Source organism: Hypanus sabinus, chromosome 15 (genome assembly GCF_030144855.1).
Source record: "Hypanus sabinus isolate sHypSab1 chromosome 15, sHypSab1.hap1, whole genome shotgun sequence".
NCBI lineage: Eukaryota > Metazoa > Chordata > Chondrichthyes > Myliobatiformes > Dasyatidae > Hypanus > Hypanus sabinus.
The window spans coordinates 4,936,866-4,949,113 of record NC_082720.1 but is presented as its reverse complement, the minus strand read 5'-3'; positions in this window follow the sequence as shown (position 1 = coordinate 4,949,113).

Below are 12,248 nucleotides of genomic sequence, written 5' to 3'. Positions count from 1 at the left end.
AATGTTCATAAATCCTGCATCTCAGGATCTTCTCCATCAACTTACCAACCACTGAAATATGACTCACTGGTCTATAATTTCTTGGGCTATCTTTACTCCCTTTCTTGAATAAGGGAACAATATCTACAACCCTCCAATCCTCCAGAACCTCTATCATCCCCATTGATGATGCAAAGGTCATCAGCAGAGGCTCAGCAATCTCCTCCCTTGCCTCCCACAGTAGCCTGGGGTACATCTCATCCGGTCCCAGCGACTTATCCAACTTGATGCTTTAACAGCATACATGATGGATGCATTCTCCAAAATGAGGTTTGGAGAGGGAATCAGAAAATGTCTCCAACTGCCTCTGATACAGCAGCCTTTTCCTGAGATCATCAATCTTACTTTCCAACGACAGCACACTCATCAACAAGATGTTAGGTAGCGAAGGCCTCAGTCCTCAATGTTTCAACCTGGTTTGAATTGTGCGTCTCCTGCTGCATTTTTGGCCATAGTGTTGAGCCTTGAAGGCGCTGTGCTTAACTACTCTCCATTTAACCGTCAATCTGAATATTATTGATGTAATTTCGTAGTCCGTTATTAAGAGAAAATTAATATGCTGCAGATTTATGTGAAAGTAATTCAAAAGAAATATATTTAAGAGGAAAACTGGAACAATATTCTGCAACTTGCAGGGAATCACCAAAGTTCACTGGTGCTATCTTGCCTAATCCTTCCTGTCTTGGATCAATCATATAAATATAATTGCAAAGAAAACACAACAACACCTTTACTTCCTCAAGGATCTGCAAAGATTTGGCATGTCATCAGAAACCTTTGCAAACATCTACCAAAATGTGGTGGAAAGTATGGTTAGTGGATGCATTATGGCCTAGTGTGGAACACCAATGCCTTTGAGTGGGAAATCCAGCAAACGCGAGTGGATTCAGCCCACTACATCATGAGTAAAGCCTTCCCAACCATTGAGCGAATTGACATGAAACATTGCCATAGAAAAGCAGCATCCATCATCAAAGATCTTCACCACTCAGGCTATGCTTTTTAACACTGTTGCCAATAGGTAGAAGGTACAGGATCCTCAGACCTTACACAACCAAGTTCAAGAAAATTATTACCCCTCAACTATCAGTCTCTTGAACAAAAGGAAATACTATTTCACTCATTCTATTTCTGGTGTTTCCACAACTGATGGTCTCACTTCAAGGATTCTTTATCTTGTTATTTCGTACTTGTTATGTATTGCTATTTACTTATGTTTAAACACAGAACACAGAGAACACCAAAATTTACAGCACATCACAGGCCCTTCATCCCACAATGTTGTGCCAACCATGTAAGAGAGACTGCCTCCAGAGACTGCCTCGAATTTGCCTGGTGCGAAACTCTCCTGGTGGCGCTAGATGGGGTTTTTGGCTTGGCTACAGTCATTTTTCAATTACCTAATCTCCCCTTTATTATATGTATCAAAGTGTCTTTAACATCTTTATATGTTTGAAATTTGAAGTTTAATCGATGGAAATGACTTCCAGAACAAGAGAGGCATTAGCTGAAGGCAAAGAAACCAGTAATGGAAACAGGAAGAATGAAGATCTGCCAACACAGCCTCAACTTACTTTACAAGCTATTTTGAATTTATTGGATAAAAGGTTCACCGTATTGGATGAAAGACTAGATGAAAAACTTGATAAAAGATTTGCTGCATTGGAAACAATGCTGAAGGAGAATAAGGGCAAATTGAAAGCACTCAAAGAAGAGAACACAATACAACATCGGCAAATTACCAAGCTTACCGTAGCTGGGAAACAGAGGAATTCCAGAATGAACTCTTTTGAAAAGAAATTAAATTTGACTACTCACACATTGGAGCAGTATAAAGCTAAGATTATCGATTTGGAGAGTCGCAGTCGCAGACAGAATTTGCGAATAATAGGTCTCAATGAAGATGTCGAGAGTGGGGACCTTACTGAATTTTTCTCTAAATTCTTAGTTGAAGTTTTTACCTCACCCCTGATACTCGATTGAGCGCACAGATCATTAAAATCTAAACCACCGAAGGAGTTAAAACCACTTCAGTTTCACTATGTAAGTTCAAAGGAGTGCTTAATTCATATTGCTCATCTTAAAGGAATTATTGAATATCAGAATCTCAAGTTTTGTTTGGTTCAAGATTATTGTCCCGAGGTAATGCAAGAAAGAGTGCATTTTAAAGAAGTCATGTTGCAATTATATCAAAGGAATCTTCGACTGGCTCTGCTGCACCCTGCTTGCTAGTGGTCTTATGCAATAACTTGTTTAAATGGTTCAAATCAGTGGAAGATGCAAAAGAATTTCTCGAAGAGAGCTCGAATGTTTAATCAATTTTCCATTTCTATGTATCTGTATACATCGGGTTTATTAGTTAATAATTAGCTTATAGAGTCGGACATTTTAAGTTCGTGAAATCGTGTCTTTGGGCTGATGTTTTGGATACTTTGCTTTGGCTTATGTTTGTTTTATATTAAAGTTTTCTTCCTTTTCCTTTATTATTTTACTTTTTTATTTTTGTTTGCTTTAGAAAATTATTAAGACTTGGTGATTAATTACTATGAAGAATGTACTCTGTTTTATTTTTAAGGTCTTGTTTTTTTTTAAAATGGTCTACAAAGGTTTTTTTCACTGAGTCTGTGTTTGGCATTCTTTTCGTAATATTTTGGCCATGGGGGGTTCTCTTTCTCTTAGAATTTGGAGACTTGCAATCAAGAGAGATGGGGGTTGGGCGGGTCTTAAATAGCTTCCTGGCTGCCTAATTGCCAGGATTCAGGGAGGGGGCGGGGTCTTTTGTTAGTCTAGTATTCTTCATTTGGGCTGCCTTGAAACTACAAAAATGTCTACATTGTTGTAACTTCCGGTTCCTCTTTAAACTTTTTTCCTCTTCCTGGTTCATGAGTTTCCTATGCAACTTGATTAACCCTTTACATACTATATGGTTTATTTAAGGAAATGGATAATATTATTAACTTTGTTTCATGGAACACAAATGGTTTTCAAATGGTTGAATCATCCAATTAAAGGGAAGAGGAATTTCAAGGTTTTTCATAGATTAAATGCTCAGATTATATTTGCGCAGGAGACTCATGTGAGGAAGGAGGATAATCAGTGTTTTTTAGGTTTTGGAAAGTTCAACAGTTTCACTCTAATTCTTCGACCAAAGTGTTTCATTTTTATAGACCCTTCGATCTCATTCGTTCATTATGACATAATTTCGGATCCAAATGGTAGATTCCTTTTAATTACTGGCTTACTTTATAACCAAAATGTAGTTTTGGCTAATATTTACGCACCTAATACAAATTATCCTGAATTGTTTAAGCAGCTATTTATATCTCTTCCCAATTTAAATGAATATAGATTAATAATGGGCAGAGATTTTAATTGTTGTTTGAATCCTATATTGGATAGGTCTGTGCCCAATCAGGTACCTCCAAATAAATCTGCTACTTTTATTAACTCCTTCTTAGTTGACATGGGAATTTTATAAGTTTGGAGGTTTTTATATCCCAATGATAAAGATAATGGTGGTTCAACTCTATTTTGCTTCAGGATTTAAATTTTGTTAATTTCATTAAAGAACAGATTGCATTTTTCTTTTCATCTAATCTCATCTAATGTTTATTTTACCTAAATTTCTGTATCTATTTCAGACTATTAATTTTCATCCCTAAATCTTTTTTTTCATACTATGGATTCTAAAATTTCTTCATATATATATGGCAATATAGAAATCCCAGGTTAAGTAAGAAATATTTACAGAAATCAAAAAAGGAAGGCGGTTTGGCTTTGCCACATCTTATATTTTATTATTGGGCAATTAATATTCAATATTTAATGTTTAGGACATAAGTGTTGGATGAAACTCAATCCCCACGATGGATGAACCTCGAGCGGGAGTCTGTACAGGGGTTTTCATTGGCTTCTATTCTAGGAGCTGGGCTTCCCTTTGTATTTACTAAACTGAATAAACAAAATGATAAATCCAATAGTTTTTTGGATTTATCCTGAATAAACAAAATGATAAATCCAATACAATACGATTCCAATTTCGTAAATTTTTTGGATTGAATAAATTTATCCTGTCAAGCTCTATTATATCTAACTTTTTTTAAGAGGAAATTCTTAAACTAGTTAATACTTCTTCAATGTGTGCCAGACATGCTTTGATACAATTTAAGGTGGTTCATAGGGCTCATATGTCCACGGATAAGTTAGCGCAATTTTACTGTCATATAAACCCTGTTTGTGATAGATATAATTCTGAAGTAGCTTCTTTGACACATATGTCCTGGTCATGCCCTTTGTTAGGAAAATATTGTAAAGAAATTTTTCATAATATTTCAGTAGTTCTGCATGTTGATTTACAACCTCATCCTATTACTGCAATCTTTGGACTACCAGTGATAGACTCCAGTCATTTATCCTCATCAGCTTGTTGTTTAATTGCTTTCATGACATTAATAGCCAGAAGATCCATTTTATTTAATTGAAAAGATTCCAACCCACTTACCACATTTCAATGGTTTTCCCAAACGATAGCATATCTAAATTTGGAAAAAATTAGGAGCAGTGCTATGGACCCCTCGGTTAAATTTGAAGTAACTTGAAAGCCATTTATTCAATATTTTCATATGATGTATTCTGAATCCTTTTTTCAGTAATTTTTTTATGTATAGAGGAGTGGAGTTAACGATAAATTATAATCTTAACTGACGAAATCTTTGTTTCTTTTTAGTTTGGGTTTTTTTCTTTTTATAATGATCTTTTTCATGGTTAATTACTAAAAGATTGGGAGCTTAGACTCCATTTGCTACTGGAATATGTGCTTCTACATGTTAACTGTTATTAATGTATTCCCGATCTCTGTGTATCATTGATATGTTTGTTAATCGGAAACTTATTAAAAAGATTGAAAAAGAAAGAACTTGCCTAGCGCATAGCCCTCTATTTTTCTAAGTTCCATGTACCTATCTAAGTGGATCTTAAAATACCCTATTGTATCCGCTTTCACCAGCTCCACCGTCAGTGCATTCCATGCACCCAGCTCTCTCTGTGTGAGAAAACTTACTCCTGACATCCCCTCAATAACTATTTCCAAACACCTTAAAGCTATGCCCCTTCGTGTTAACCATTTCAGCCTTGGGAAAAAGACTGGTTATCTGCAAGATCAATGCCTCTCATCACTTTATACACCCCTTGTGAGCCGAAGGGCCTGTAAGGTGCTGTAAGTTTCTTTGTTCTATGTCCTATTGCAGAGCCTCAGCACAGAGAGGCATCCTTTTAGAACAGAGATAAGGAAGAATTTCTTTAGTCAGAAATTCTGTCGAATTTTTTGCCACAGGCTGATGTGAAGTCCAAGTCTTTGTGTATATTTAAGCCAGTGGTTGTTAAATTCTTGATTGGTCAGAGTATGAAGGGATATGGGGAGAAAGCAGGAGATTGGGGCTGAGAGGAAAATTGGATCAACCAGGATGAAAAGGCAGAGCAGATACGGTGGGTCAAATGGCCCAATGATGCTCCTATATCCGATGGTCTTATAAGCATCATATTAAGGGACAATTCAATTGTCTTATAAAAGCAGGATAAAAGCTGCCTTTGAGCCTGGGGATATATGCTTTCAAGCTCTTATATCTTCTACTTGACAGGATGGATAAGAATAAAGGATGTCCAGGTTGGAAAGCTTCTTGAATATGTTGGCTTGCTTTAGCTTGGCAGTGTGAAGTGTAGAAAGAGAACATGGGGGGAAAGCTGATTTTCTTGATGTGCTGAACTATGTCCATACATCTCTGTAGTTTCTTGCGGTCTCGGGTAGTTGTCATGCCAAGCTGTGATGCATCCAGACAGGTTGTTTTGTGGTGTATCAATAGAATTAGTGAGTGTCAATGGGAGTATACCAAATTTCTTTAGCATTCTAACAAAGTAGAATCATTGCTTTTCTTTACATAGAAGTGGGATTACATAAGGATTTGTCTGATTGCATTTAGGAAAGCAAGCAAATATGAAATATTCACTTATAGCTCCTTTGAAGAACTCAGGATAATAGTGAGAATGATGTAGAGGTGAATAAAATGATTATCTTTGTGTAGAATTAGAGGGAGAACAGAAAAGGTTACATATGTGAGGTGATGAAAGTGATGACTGAGCACGAACGTAGACCAATAAGTTTTTAGGCTCACTCATGTGCTATAGAGTTTGTCACACAGAGGAAAACTGATCAGAAAACTTCACTGAATTTAGGCTTCTAATACATATCAACTTAGTACCAGTGGGATATTAGTGGAATGTTTAATTTTCACTACAGAGCAAAGGCAGCATAGAGTACAGCGTAGATGCAGGCTCTTTTGCCCACTGCCTGCATGCCATACAGTGTGGAATAGACCCTTCCAGCCCAACAAGCCTCACACCAAGCAACCCACCTCTTCAATGCTAGCCTAATCATAGGATAATCTACAATGACTGTCTTTGGAATGTGGGAAGGAACCAGATTACCCAGAGGAAACGCAAGCATTCGCAGGGAAGCCCTATAAACTTCCTACAGTCAACTCCAAAATTGAACTCCGACCTCCAATGTCCTGAGCTGTAATAGTATCACACTAACTGTGATGCTAAAATGGTGTTACATCAACCCCATTTGTCTTTATGGATTCCTTATCCTCGCATCCCTGTTATTTAAGTATCTGTCAAAATGCTTCTTAAATGTGAGAATGACTCTACAGACAGTCAATCACTAAAAGGCAGAAGACCAGACAACATCCCAAGCCAAACAGTCAGGGCATGTGTACACCAGCTCACTGATGTCTTCACAAACGTCTTCAGCAATTCACTCATCCAGGCTACTATCCTACATACTTCAAATCAGCCACCACCATACCTGTACCAAAGCACTCTACACTTTTAGAACTAAACGACTACCACCTAGTGCTCTGTTGCCAATCATCATGAAGTGCTTTGAGTGGCATGTATTGGCTCTTATCAAAAACTCCTTTCCTGCCACACTAGACAATCACCAATATTCTTACTGACAGAACAGCTCTATGACAGATGACGTGGTATCTGTCATGCACCTGGACTGTCACATTTTGAAAACCAAGACAATTATGTCAGAATGCTGTTTCTGAATTTCAGTTCAGCATTCAACACTATTATCCCACAGATCTTGGTGAACAAATTCATACCCCTTCATCTAAATGCACCACTGTGAAACCTGGTGTTGGACTTCCTAACCAAAAAACTTCAGGTAGTCAAGATACACAACTGCTCCTCCATCCCCAGCCTCCCATCATTATGATACTCAACTGCTCTTCTCTCCCTATCATCCTCAAAATGGGTGCCCCCCTGGGTTCCCTGCTGAGCCCACTGCTCACACAAAACTACACTGCCAAATACCCAAGTATTGTTAAGTTTGCCAATGGCATGACAGTGGAGGGTTCATCACCAACAATAATGAGATAGCCTTCAAACAGGAGGTGTCTGGTGTCAGACAAATAAACTCCTCCTCAATATGATTATGACAAAGGAGGTGGTTATTGACTTCAGGAGAACTCGTACCAATCACACCTTCCTTTACATTGGTGGCACAGCAGTGAAAACTGCGGGCAGTTTCAAACTCCTGCAAGTGCATATCTCACACAATCTCTCATGGTCTCAGAACACATCCTACACAATCAAGAAAGCTCACCAATGCCTATATTTTGAGGAGGCTGAAGATAATTGTGCACATCTACCTGCATGTCCTTCTACAGATGCGCAGCAGAGAACACCCTAGTATGCTGCCCTACTGTGTGGTACTGAATCTGCACAGGAAGGCTGTACAATGGGTAGTCAAAACTGCCCAATGCATCACCACCAACAGCCAACCCACCATCAAGGACGTATATACTGAAAGGTACTGGAAAAGGGCCAGTAGCATCAAGAAGGATCGCAACCCCACTGCTCATACAATTTATCCCACTCCCATCAGGAAGGAGGTTACATAATATCCATACCAGGACCACTAGATTCAAGAAAAATTACTGTCTCTAAGTAGTAAGGTTGATCTGTCAGAGTCACCTTATGTACAGAAACTCCTGGGTTTAGCATCACTTTATGGAAATACAAACAGTGTATATAAGCTATGTATTTATATTTGAGTTTTTTATTATTGTGCTCTTTTCCTTATCGTGCTTATTTTCATGCTGCATCAGATCGGGAGTAACAATCATTTTGTTCTCCTTTACACTTGCGTGCAGATATGACATTAAACAGTCCCAAATCCCTAAATGTTGTTTCTGCCTACACCACCTTCTCTGTTAATTCATTTTAGATATCAACTACTGTATTAAGAAGCTATCCCTCAGATACCCATCAAACTGCCTCCCTTTCACTTCAATCCTACACCTTCTAGTGCACCACTCTGGCTATACTTCAGCCGTTATTTCTTCAGCGGTTTGATCGGGGCATGATCGCACAAGTGCGTGGATGTCAGCCAGAGAACAGCGAGAAGAGTTTAAAAGAAACCTTATAGAGCAGGTGACAGAGTAGAGAGAGGCAGAGTAGGAAGGCTTTGGATCAATGGGGCTTAGGCGTTAACGGGTCGAGGCGAGGTAGTTTGCCTGAGGCAGACAGGACAGGAAGTACAGACAGACAAGAGGTACGTGTATGAGGCCAGTTTTCTGTGCTTGGTGTCAGATGTGGAATGTCCTGGAGACTCCTGGATGGCCTCCTGGATGGCCACATCTGCACCAGGTGCGCCGGGCTGCAGCTCCTAAGGGACCGTGTTAGGGAACTGGGATGCAGCTCGATGACCTTCGTCTGATCAGGGAGAGTGAGGAGATGATAGAGAGGAGTTACAGGCAGGTGGTCACACTGGGGCCATGGGAGACAGAAAAGTGGGTAACAGTCAGGAGAGGGAAGGGCAGGAGTCAGAGGCAAAAGAGCACCCCTGTGGCTGTACCCTTTGATGATAAGTACTCCTGCTTGAGTACTGTTGGGGGAGCGGCCTGCTTGGGGTAAATAACAGTGGCTGTGCCTCTGGCACAGAGTCCAGCCCTGTGGCTCAGAAGGGTAGGGAAAGGAAGAGGAAGGCAGTAGTGATAGGGGACTCTATAGTTAGGGGGTCAGACAGGCGATTCTGTGGACTCAGGAAAGAAGCACAGATGGTAGTTTGCCTCCCAAGTACCAGGGTCCGGAATTTTTCTGATCACATCCAAAATATCCTGAAGTAGGAAGGGGAACCGCCAGGGGTTGTGATTCATATTGGTACCAATGACAGAGGCAGGAAAAGGGAGAGGGTCCTGAAAGCAGACTACAGAGAGTTAGGAAGGAAGTTGAGAAGTAGAACCTCAAAGGTAGTAATCTCAGGATTACTGCCTGTGCCACGCGACAGTGAGTATAGGAATAAAATGAGGTGAAGGATAAATGCATGGCTGAGGGATTGAAGCAGGGGGCAGGGATTCAGATACCTGGATCATTGGGTCCTCTTTTGGGGCAAGAGTGACCTGTATAAAAAGGACAGGTTGTACTTGAACCCTTGAACCCCAGGGGGACCAATATCCTGGTGGGGAGGTTTGCTAAGGTAATTGGGGAGAGTTTAAATTAGTATTTCTGGGGGTTGGGAACCAAACTGAAGAGATAGAGGAAGAGGAGGTTGGCTCACAAATAGAGAAAGCTTGGAGACAGTGCGAGAGGGAGGATAGGCAGGTGATAGAGAAGGGACGCACTCAGACTAATGGTTTGAGGTGTGTCTATTTTAATGCGAGGAACATTATGAACAAAGTGGAAGAGTTTAGAGAGCAGATCAGTACTTGGAGCTATGATGTTGTGGCCAATACAGAGACTTGGATGGCTTAGGGGCAAGAATAGTTACTTCGAATGCCAGGCTTTAGATGTTTCAGAAAAGACAGGGAGAGAGGCAAAAGAGGTGGGGGCGTGGCACTGTTGATCAGACATTGTGTCATAGCTGCAGAAAAGGAGGAAAACATGGAGGGATTGTCTACAGAGTCTCTGTGGGTGGAAGTTAGGAACAGGAAGGGGTCAATAATTCTACTGGGTGTTTTTTATAGACCACCAAATAGTAATAGGGATATTGAGGAGCAGATAGGGGGATAGATTCTGGAAAGGTGTAATAATAGCAGGGTTTTAATTTCCCAAATATCGATTGGCATGTCACTCGAGTGAAAGGTTTAGATGGGGCGGAGTTTGTTAGGTGTGTTCAAGAAGGTTTCTTGATGCAATATATGTAGATAAGCCTACAAGAGAGGTTGTACTTGATCTGGTATTGGGAAATGAATCTGGTCAGGTATCAGATCTCTCAGTGGGAGAGCATTTTAGAGATAGTGATCACAGTTCTATCTCCTCTACCATAGCATTGGAGGAGGATAGGAACAGACAAGTTAGGAAAGTGTTTAATTGGAGTAAGGGGAAATATGAGACTATCAGGCAGGAACTTGGAAGCATAAATTGGAAACAGATGTTCTCAGGGAAATGTGTGGAAGAAATGTGGCAAATGTTCAGGGGACATTTGCGTGGAGCTCTGCATAGGTACATTTCAATGAGACAGGGAAAGGATAGTAGATTACAGGAACCATGGTGTACAAACGCTGTTGTAAACCTAGTCAAAAAGAAAAGAGCTTACAAAAGGTTCAAAAAGCTAAAGAGGAAGAAGCTCAAGAAAGAAATTAGGAGAGCCAGAAGGAGCCATGAGAAGGCCTTGGCGGACAGGATTAAGGAAAACGCCAGGCATTCTACAAGTATGTGCAGAGCAAGGGGATAAGATGTTAGAGAATAGGACCAATCAAGTGACAATAGGACCAATCAATGTCACGAAGTTGGGACAAGGGTGTTGGGAGAGAGGACCCACAAGCAGGCCACAAACATGTCTTTCTTAGGTACAATAAAATAGCGTTTATTACTTGCTACACAGAAGATCGGGAAATCAAGGAGGACAAAGAGGAACACGAACCTCGGACTAGGGGACTAGGGACTTGGGCAGCCGCGGACCTTGGACTTGGACAGGGGGAGCATGGCTCATTGCGGCCATGACTGGGACCTTGGGGACTGGGACCGCCACGGCCCTTGGACTTGGAGACTGGGATCCATGGACAGCTGTGGCCATGACTGGGACCTTGGGGACTGGGACCGCCACGGCCCTTGGACTTGGAGACTGGGATCCATGGACAGCTGTGGCCATGACTGGGACCCTGGGGACTGGGACCGCCACGGCCCTTGGACTTGGACAGGGGGAACATGGACAGCTGTGGCCATGACTGGGACCTTGGGGACTGGGACCGCCACGGCCCTTGGACTTGGAGACTGGGATCCATGGACAGTGGGAACGTGGACAGCTGTGGCCATGACTGGGACCTTGGGGACTGGGACCGCCACGGCCCTTGGACTTGGAGACTGGGATCCATGGACAGCTGTGGCCATGACTGGGACCCTGGGGACTGGGACCGCCACGGCCCTTGGACTTGGACAGGGGGAACATGGACAGCTGCGGCCATGACTGGGACCTTGGGGACTGGGACCGCCACGGCCCTTGGACTTGGAGACTGGGATCCATGGACAGCTGTGGCCATGACTGGGACCCTGGGGACTGGGACCGCCACGGCCCTTGGACTTGGAGACTGGGATCCATGGACAGCTGCGGCCATGACTGGGACCCTGGGGACTGGGACCGCCACGGCCCTTGGACTTGGAGACTGGGATCCATGGACAGCTGTGGCCATGACTGGGACCCTGGGGACTGGGACCGCCACAGCCCTTGGACTTGGAGACTGGGATCCATGGATCGCCACAGCCGGGAATGTGGAACCTGGATCGTCGTGGACCCTGGACCAGGAGACTAGGACCTTGATTCAGCCAGAAACGTGGACACCATGGATCGCCTCAGCCAGAAACGTGGACGCCATGGATCGCCTCAGCCAGAAACGTGGACACCAAAACACAGGGCATGAACATCAAGCCGGAACTCCGCCTTCCATTCAGCACCGAGCCCTGACTCTTTGAGGGGTTGACACGGACAATGGGCATGAACATCGAGCCAGGACTCCACCTTCCACTCAGGCACCGAGCCGGGACTCTTCTTCAAGGGGTAGACAGACAATGGGCATGAACATCGAGTCAGGACTCCAACTTCAACTCACCCCTGGTGGATTGAACTTGCCCGGACCCACTCTGGTGAAGGAAGGCGAATTGCTGGCACTCCGATGCAGGCTGGATCACTCTGGCTTGAGGTAGCG